The 10,691-nt window shown below is 31.6% G+C and overlaps 2 non-coding genes across 2 annotated transcripts; both read left to right on the forward strand.

Annotated features, from left to right (window-relative positions):
• Positions 1-9,610: 9,610 nt before the first annotated feature.
• On the forward strand, positions 9,611-9,684 carry TRNAP-UGG (transfer RNA proline (anticodon UGG)). The gene has a single exon. It is a non-coding gene; the product is annotated as a tRNA-Pro (tRNA).
• A 189-nt stretch (positions 9,685-9,873) lies between these two features.
• TRNAW-CCA (transfer RNA tryptophan (anticodon CCA)) lies at positions 9,874-9,947 on the forward strand. Its single transcript has one exon. It is a non-coding gene; the product is annotated as a tRNA-Trp (tRNA).
• Positions 9,948-10,691: the final 744 nt, after the last annotated feature.

Here is a 10,691-nt window from a genome sequence, read left to right on the forward strand (position 1 = left end):
AATCTTGCATCAGACTACTTGTCTTCTTGTAGTTGGATCTCCAAGTTTTTGGAATGCTCCAAATTCCACTTGAGCATCCAAATCTGGATCAATACCGGCAAAAACATCTCTGAACAGGGTTCTAGCACCATGCCAAATGTGTCCGAAGAAGAAAAGCAAAGCAAACGAAGCATGCCCAAAAGTAAACCAACCCCTTGGACTGCTACGAAAAACACCATCGGATTTCAAAGTAGCACGATCTAATTCAAAAATTTCACCCAATTGAGCACGTCTAGCATATTTTTTCACAGTAGCAGGATCACTATAACTCACTCCATTGAGTTCGCCACCATAGAACTCAACAGTTACACCTACTTGTTCGACACTATACTTCGATTCTGCCCTTCTAAAAGGAACATCCGCTCTAACAATTCCGTCTCCGTCTACCAAAACAACCGGAAATGTTTCAAAAAAAGTAGGCATACGACGTACAAAAAGTTCACGCCCTTCTTTATCTCTAAAGATAGGGTGTCCTAACCACCCAACGGCTATTCCATCCCCGTTGTCCATTGAACCCGCTCTGAATAATCCTCCTTTTGCCGGATTATTGCCAATGTAATCATAAAAAGCTAATTTTTCAGGAATTTTAGACCAAGCTTCTGATAAACTTTGATTTTCGGCTAACCCAGCACTAACCCTTCGATATATTTCTTGCTGGAAGTATCCTTGATCCCATTGATAACGAGTAGGACCAAATAATTCGATGGGGGTAGTTGCTGAACCATACCACATAGTTCCAGTAACAACAAAAGCTGCAAAAAAGACAGCAGCTATACTACTGGAAAGGACGGTTTCAATATTTCCCATACGTAATCCTTTGTATAAACGTTGGGGCGGACGGACACTAAGATGGAATAAGCCCGCTAATATGCCCAATGTCCCTGCTGCAATATGATGAGAGGCTATTCCTCCCGGAACAAAAGGATCAAAACCTTCCACGCCCCACGCTGGATTTACAGGTTGTACCTTTCCGGTTAGTCCATAAGGGTCGGACACCCATATTCCAGGACCATACAATCCTGTTACATGAAATGCGCCAAAGCCAAAGCAAGCCACTCCTGAGAGAAATAAATGAATTCCAAAAATCTTGGGCAAATCCAAAGAGGGTTTTCCTGTGCGCTCATCACAAAAAATTTCTAGATCCCAATATACCCAATGCCAGATAGCTGCCAAGAAGCACAAGCCAGAAAACACAATATGTGCTCCGGCCACACCTTCGTAACTCCAAATACCCGGATTTGTTATAGTCCGCCCCGTAATACTCCAACCGCCCCATGAATTGGTTATTCCTAAACGAGTCATGAAGGGTATAACGAACATACCTTGTCTCCACATTGGATCAAGAACGGGATCGGAGGGATCAAAAACAGCTAATTCATATAGAGCCATTGAACCGGCCCAACCAGCAACCAGAGCTGTATGCATTATATGAACAGAAAGCAAGCGACCGGGATCATTCAATACGACAGTATGAACACGATACCAAGGCAAACCCATGGAAATACCCCTTTATCAAATCAACGAAAAATAGACACTATGTAACTTTATTGCATTGGAATACCTCCCCTTTTCGGTGGATTCTTTCGGAGAAAGGATTAATGTTTGTTCTATTCCATTAGTAATAAGGGAAGAATTCGGCTCAGAAGAAAAAAGAGAAGCAGATCTATTCTATACTCGATAAGTATCAATACGCAATGGGGGTTGATCCTATTTTTTATGAATGAATGCATCCCTATTTGTTCATCATTCAAAGGACCTATTCGTAAGAATTCTCTTTCATTCATTCCGCCTTTCTTTATTTTATGGCCTTAGTCTATCTATGTATAAAATATGATAAAGGCCCATATTATTAAGACCATTATTACATATTATTAAGATAAGACCATTATTACGTATTACATTACGTATTACGCTTCCACAATCAAAGTGAAATATAATATTACATATTATAATATTACATATTATTAAGATAAGACCATTATTACGTATTACATTACGTATTACGCTTCCACAATCAAAGTGAAATATAATATTACATATTATAATATTACATATTATTAAGATAAGACCATTATTACGTATTACATTACGTATTACGCTTCCACAATCAAAGTGAAATATAATATTACATATTATTAAGATAAGACCATTATTACGTATTACATTACGTATTACGCTTCCACAATCAAAGCGAAATATAATTTTACATTCTTTTTACTTTATGCCTGTTGGTATTCCAAAAGTTCCTTTTCAAGTTCCGGGAGATAACGATGCAAGCTGGGTTGACATATAGTGCGACTTGTCAAATATATTGGGTCATATGGGATTCCCCCGTTCTCTCGCCCGATCGAGATATCCCCTGTTTCGCCCCAAAAAGATTGATTGAATTATCAAAAATTTGTAGCGGGAAGTGTAATGAAGTGCAATTAGAGATCCATTTCATGGGGGTGTATCCAGATTAATATTTTCAATTAGAATGATTTATGGTTGGCTTGGTTGGACTGATAAAATGAAGTATCCAGGCTCCGTTTAGAAAAAACCCAATTGGTAATATATTTATGATTACCACCTATATCATAATCATAATTTTTCTTTTTTTTTTTAATTATAAATAAGAGCGATTTCAAACTGTTAATCAATCGAATAATATGGGAAATACGTTGAATATTTGGCGAAAAACATGAAAGAAAAAGGAATTAAATTAAAATAAAAAAAGGAAATGAAATCATAGCAAAAAGACGTGGTATTGGGTCATTTGTCCTATATGTGCAAATAAAAATCGGGCAGATCTTTACTCGGAGTAGAGCATAAACCTAAAAAAATTGAATAAAAAATTGACGAACCCCATTCAGGAACAAGAAAATGACATCGTGATTTGGATTGAATCGCAATGAAAAAAAAATGGATCAATGAAAAGTTTGTGCAATAAGTTTAGCGAATTTTTTCTATATTATAGGAAAACGGGCCAAAACTCATCTTTCTTTAATTTAATTTTAAATTTCATTTTATTTAAAAAATGTAAGAAAAAGCCCCTTCATTAGAAATTAGAAGTTAGAAAGGTCCGACTAGAAAAAACAAAGGATGGCTGGAATCTACACATTGATTTTTTTTCGCAATTTTTGTTGAACCGTATGCATCAAAAGGTGCCTGTACGGCTACTAAGGGATACAATTTTATCCTAATCAACCGAATTTATCGAGAAAGATTGCTTTTTTTGGGCAAAGAGCTTGATATCCAGACCTCGAATCAACTTGCGGGTATTATGATCTATCTCAGTATAGAGAGTAATAGCCGAGACCTGTTTTTTTTTATAAACTCTCCTGGCGGAGGGATAGTATCTGGATTATCTCTTTTTGATACTATGCAAGCAGTGGAACCAGATGTGCATACACTAGCCATGGGATTGACCGCTTCAATCGCAGCTTTTCTCTTGGTCGGAGGAGAAATTACCAAACGCAGAGCATTCCCTCACGCTCGGCGCCAATGAGTTTTTTTTTTTTATTATTGATGGAAAGAAAAAAGAAGACTATGCCTTCGCCATATGAAATATGAATTAGTAAGTAATAATAGCATGGCACTTTGAATTCGATATGAAATTTTTTTTTTATTTCTTTTTTTTTTTTTCAAAAAAAAATATTAGATTATGTATCGAAAGAGTAGTATGAGAGAAGGGGCATTTCCAATTTGATCTTAGCTATCGTGGGCCCATCTCAGGCGTCACAAACTTTTTTTCTTTTCCTACCAGAGGCTATTAACAATATTTATGTTATGAAAGAGTACGAAAAAAAAAAAGACTATTTTTTTTCTTTCTTTTTTTTTTTTCAAAAAAAAAAAGAAACTTTGGGATTGCTGAATCACAGACGAAATAAATATATAAAGCAACGGAGCCATCATAGTATTTTTAAACTTTTCCGAAAAAAAAAGAAAAAGAAGGATGGTAATTGGATTATTTATTAATCTGGGTCTAATAGACTCTATATTTTCTCTTTTTTTCGATGAAAGAAAAAAGAGAATTCCATTGTAAAGCCGTATGCAATTGTAAAGCCGTATGCAATGCGCAAAAAATGCCTGTACGGTTGTTCAATTCTATAGCTATTCTTCTCGCCTCATTATGTGAGTTAGAAGTATGTTATATCATCAGGGTAATGATCCATCAACCTATTAGTATGCTTAAGGATGATGGCTTCAAAGACTGGGTCATGGAAACAGACGAAGTAATGAAAATGCAAGAAGACATCATAGAGGCTTATGTACAAAGAACGGGCCAGCCCCGATGGGTTATAAACAAAGACATGGAAAGAGATAATTTTATGTCAGCAAAAGAAGCCAAAGATCATGGAATTGTGGATCATATAGTGCGTACAGAATCGAGACCTATAGTGAATGAAAAACCTATAGTGAATGAAAAACCTATAGTGAATGAAAAACCTATAGTGAATGAAAAACCTATAGTGAATAACAAACCTATAGTGAATGAAAAACCTATAGTGAATGAAAAACCTATAGTGAATGAAAAACCTATAGTGAATGAAAAACCTATAGTGAATAACAAACCTATAGTGAATAACAAACCTATAGTGAATAACAAACCTATAGTGAATAAAAAATGGAGACTAGTTAACGACAATGGCAATGGAAGACCACCATTTGACGACAATGGCAATGGAAGACCACCATTTGACGACAATGGCAATGGAAGACCACCATTTGACGACAATGGCAATGGAAGACCACCATTTGACGACAATGGCAATGGAAGACCACCATTTGACGACAATGGCAATGGAAGACCACCATTTGACGACAATGGCAATGGAAGACCACCATTTGACGACAATGGCAATGGAAGACCACCATTTGACGACAATGGCAATGGAAGACCACCATTTGACGACAATGGAACACCATTTAATTTTGATTTAGATTGATTTAATCCCTCTTATTCCTTTCCTTCTTTTTCTCTTTAATAGATTAATATTTTATTAATCTATTAAAGAGAAAAAGAAGTAATTCATAATCATCTGGTTAGGATCGATCTAAACCAGTCTATTATGTATATGATTGTATATGATTCAGCATGCCAACTATTAAACAACTTATTAGAAATGCAAGACAGCCAATTAGAAATGTCACGAAAGCCCCTGCTCTTCGGGGATGTCCTCAGCGCCGAGGAAGATGTACTAGGGTGTATGTGCGACTTGTTCAGATCATGGGCTGAGAAAAAGGAAACAATTTTTCAGTATCAACGATCAGTACCAGTGAATAGAATGGGGTTCTTCCGTTCACTATCTAAAAAAGATAGATCTACCATATCCTTCTATTGTGTATGAAATTTATGGTTTCCATTGGCGCAAATCCAATCTTGGAATTTTTTAAAAATTCCCCATTGGTAGCAAATGCTTATCCATTAAGCGGGGAAAATCCTATTTAAAAAGCAAAAAGATTATGCTTCGACTCTTGCAAAGAACGGACTAACAGGGTCAGCTACCCAATTAATCCTCCTAATTACATACCGTTACTGTATAAGATAGATCTCGTTGTGAAAGATCTATTACTGAAAAATTTATGAGTAGAGCCGAAGAGTGTGAACTGTACAAGTTACCAATTAAATGTTAAATGAAGGAATGAGCTCCGGTGTATAGAGGGGACCTCACCGTTTAAGAAGTAACCATAGAAACGATGGAACCCACTATTTATTTATCCATTTCTATTTACTCCTTTATTTTAGTTAATATGCTTTTTTTGATACCTAGTATCAATACAATTTCTTATTTCAAGGCGAAATGAAATGCCTAGAAAAAAGGAAAAATCGTGGGCGGGACGGTTATAGTAGCAAAAGCCATTGGAATTTTTATTTTATACATTGGAAGAATCCGTTTTGTTATTAATAGACTAGAAAAGAATAACTGAAAGAAAGAATTAGTTATTCATCAAAATTTCTTTTATTCAATGACCAGAATGAAAGAGGGATATATAGCTCGGAGACAAAGAGTAAGAGCTTTGGTTTCGGCTGATCGGGATAGAGATAGGAAAAAAAGATATTTTCGTCGTTTGTGGATCACTCGAATAAATGCAGGAATTCGAGGAATGGGGGTATCCTATAATTATAGTAGATTAATAAAAAATCGGTACAAGAAACAGTTGCTTCTTAATCGTAAAATACTTGCACAAATAGCTATCTCAAATAGGAATTGTCTTTATATGATTTCCAACGAGATTATAAAATAAGGAGATCGGAAGGAATCCACCGAAATGCTTTAAATGAAATGGGGTTCCCTCGAGAATGAACTCGAGGGAGGTAGAGTAGAAATTAATATGATAAAAAAATTCTGATAAGGTCATCAAAACAAGAAAACAAGATGAGCGAAGACGCTCAATAAAAAAAAAAAAAATTTATTTTTCTTCCCCAACCCGATTCGATTCTTTTATTTATTTCTTTTTTCTTACGACACGACAATTTTGATTATCAGATTTTTTGAATAAAGCATCAGTCTACGTTTGATAATTTTGAGTCAATTGAAGGGTAAGCCTATTTATTTCTGGTTCTAAGAGCAGTAGTTCTAGCGGTCGACTCTCTTCTTTCAAATCGTTTCTCATTTCTGGTTCTAGTTCTAGCGGTCGACTCCCTTCTTTCAAATCGTTTCTCATTATTAATAAAGGGTAACGAAGATAAAATACGAGCTTGTTTTATAGCAATAGTAATTAATCGTTGTTGTTTTAAAGTCAATCTATTTACTCGCCTAGATAAGATTTTTCCTTGTTCACTAATAAATCGACTAATTAAACTCATGTTTCTATAATCAATTCGATCCCCCGATTGGATCGGGGGCAAACGCCTACGAAAAGATCGCTTGTATTTATCCATCATTTCTTTATTCCTTATTTCTAAAAATAATCCTATCCTATCCTTTTCTAAAATCCTATTTTGATCGGATCAAATTCAAATTATAGAATTAATAGAATAAATACGATTTGCTTTGTTTTTTTTATTATTGTATTATTTATTTATTATTTATTTCTTATTTATTTGTTTATTTTATTAGTTTATTTTAATTATTTATTTATTATTTATTTGTTTATTTTATTAGTTTATTTTATTATTATATTATTTATAGATATTTATTTAAATATAATTTCATATTTTAATATATTTAATATATAAATATAATTTCATATTTTAATATATTTAATATATAAATATAATTTCATATTTTAATATATTTAATATATAAATATAATTTCATATTTTAATATATTTAATATATAAATATAATTTCATATTTTAATATATTTAATATATAAAATATAAATATAATTTAATATTTTAATATATTTAATATATAAATATAATTTAAATAAATATCTATAACTGTGATAATACATAAATAATAAATAAATATAATTTATAAATATATATAAATATAATTTCATATTTTAATATATTTAATATATAAAATATAAATATAATTTAATATTTTAATATATTTAATATATAAATATAATTTAAATAAATATCTATAACTGTGATAATACATAAATAATAAATAAATATAATTTATAAATATATATAGAACCGACACGAAAATAATAAATAATTAATAAAATAAGAAATAAATAATGAAATATAGTAATAAATACAAAATATAGTAATAACTAAAAAATATAGTAATGAATAAATCATACAATATAATAAATAATACAATATTAACAATATTAAAATTAACAACAATATTAAAATTAACAATATTAAAATAATCATTATGCACGAATAGAAAATAAAAAAAAAAATAGTTAGTGATATTAAAAATCTAATTCCTAATCAATGAAAATCCAACTCCTAATCATTCGAAGACTGTAAACTAAAAATCATTCGAAGACGGTAAACTAAAAAAATCAATAATTGACTCGAGAATAAAGAAAAAAATTATTAAAAAAATAAGAACTAAATAAAAAATAGAATAAAAAAAAATAAAAGAATATTGATACAATCATATACCAGGTTAAAAAGGTTAAAAATTTATTAACGTGCATATCGAATAATTTAAAACTAAAAACTTCACTTTAAAAAGAAAGCGTGGAATAGACAAGGAAATACAAATATAGACTAATATATAAATAAAATATTTGTTATATATTAGTTATATATTATATCTAACTAATTATATACTTAATATTACTTAATATATTATATAATATATATTATTATACCTGAATACCTAATGTCCTATTTTCTCATACTAAATACCTAATGTTACCTAAATACCTAATGTCCTATTTTCTCATATTCTCGGGAAGGGTTGACATACGAGTACTTGATTCGATTTATTTCTTTATCTCCCCGTGAATTGTATGTTTGTAACAATAGGAACAGAATTTCTTCAATTCCAATCGACTAGGCGTATTGTGTCGATTTTTTTGAGTAATATACCTGGAAATGCCCGTTGATTCCTTATTAACGACGTTTCGAACACAACTGGTACATTCCAAAATAATCGTTACTCGGACATCTTTACTCTTGGCCATGAACCCCCTTTGAGTTTTTAATTCACCCAACTCTTCTATTTTCCGATCAAAAGTGAAGAAGAAAGGAATGAAAATAAATAAATAAAAGTTGCTAACTCAAAACCAAATCCTGAAAGATTTCGTTGCAATCAATTGCAATCAATATAGTAAATCAATATGTATTATACTAATAGTAAATAAGTAATACAATGATTTCTAACTCGATTTAGAATCACAGTACGGTATTTTCTTTAAGTATCTTGTAGGATACTGTTGTTCCAGCCACATTTCTCTTTTCGCTCTACTAGTAATTTAATTGGAGCTTGAACCCAAGTTTTGTTGAGGTTCAATCCACTTTTTTCGTTCTACCTTCCTTATTTATTTTATATAATTCTTATATAATTAGAATTCTAAAAAAACTAAATAGAATTATTTCTTATATAATTAGAATTCATTTCTTATATAATTATAATTCTAAAAACAACTAAAGTCAAGGGGGGGCGAGAGATTAGTCACAGATATTTGATTGTATATCGATCTAATCTTTTTCACCCCGTCCCGCGACAATAACTAGAATTAAAAAAAAGGGAATGTTAACGCATCCGGGAAGAAACGATTGATCTCTATCAATAAACCCGCTAAAGAACCGAACCAGAGAGTACTTAGTACCGGTGCTACGGAAAGATATGTTTTTAGATCTCGCATTTAAAATCCTCCTTCTTTATCGTATTACATACATTATGGTAATACATATATAATCACATGTATGTGTGGTTAAAGACCACTTGTATTTGTATATTTGTACCCGGAATTCCTAATTCAAAATTAAAATTTAAATGTACAATGATTCGATAGATAAGATTTTCCTTTTCTTAAAACAGCAAAATAGGTCCCTTTCTGCCTGAGAATTCCCGCCAAAAAGATTCATTTATTATTCATTATATGGTTGTTATATGATATGAGACCAAAAAGAGGAAATGGAAAGATAATTTTTGTATATCAATAGATGAAATAAGGGTGTGGAAAACAAGACAGGGATTCTCTACAATAACATCGTAGGCCAATTGAAAGGGATGTAGCGCAGCTTGGTAGCGCGTTTGTTTTGGGTACAAAATGTCACGGGTTCAAATCCTGTCATCCCTACCTATTACTTCTCCTTTGAGCAGTAAGGAGGGAGCCATTTTAGTTTTAGATTGATTAAAATTAAGCATACATAATCTATCATTTTCTCATATTATATATGATATATGATAGTATAGGTGTGCACGATGTATTGGGGTTATAAAATAAAAGAATCCTCTTTTTTACAGTCTTATTTATTATGATAAGAAAGCGCTCTTAGTTCAGTTCGGTAGAACGTGGGTCTCCAAAACCCAATGTCGTAGGTTCAAATCCTACAGAGCGTGATTCCGCTCTTGTTAAGTCGAAAATTACACCGAACTGAAAAAAAAAAAAAAAAAAAAAAAATTGAACAGCAATTCGAATTTGACCTCCTTGAATTAAATTAATTAAATTAAAATTAAAGGGGTCAGTCAAAAAAAGAGATGTTAATTAATCAAAGGTCCAACTGATCACCACGTATGTATTGTAAATATGCGGTTACGAATAATCCAGCCAAAGTAATAGGAATTAGACCTAAGACGATTCCAAATAGAAAAACTTCAATCATTTCAATTTATTTGAAAGGAGAAAAAGAAAGGTAATATCTATCCCTAAATATTAATCTCTATTGCCCATGAATATCAATAACTAATAATTGATAATTAACACGGTAAGGAACTATAGAATATATGGAATAGGACAGAAAACTTTGTTTTTATTAATTGTTCGTTCATTCAATTAATTTTCAAATAAGTCGTATCTTACTCAGACCAATAAATAGAGCTGAGGTTATAGTTAAAGCCGCTAGTAAAAAACCGAAATAACTAGTTAGAGTAGGCATGAAGGAGCTAAATGAAATATGTTCTTTTTATACATATGTTTATAAAGCACTTACCTAAGTTTCAATTTTTAAAAGAGACGGGGATAAGCAAAAATACCAATTGAAAGAATAAGTTCAATTGAAATTTTTTGATTCATCAATCATTCTAAACGGTATTCACAAAAATAGAGCGGCAGGACAAGAGTAGAAAAGAAAAAGAAATAGATTC

This window comes from Durio zibethinus, unplaced genomic scaffold (assembly GCF_047325235.1).
Source record: "Durio zibethinus cultivar Kanyao isolate XHJ-2024 unplaced genomic scaffold, ASM4732523v1 HiC_scaffold_163, whole genome shotgun sequence".
Classification (NCBI taxonomy): Eukaryota; Viridiplantae; Streptophyta; class Magnoliopsida; order Malvales; family Malvaceae; genus Durio; species Durio zibethinus.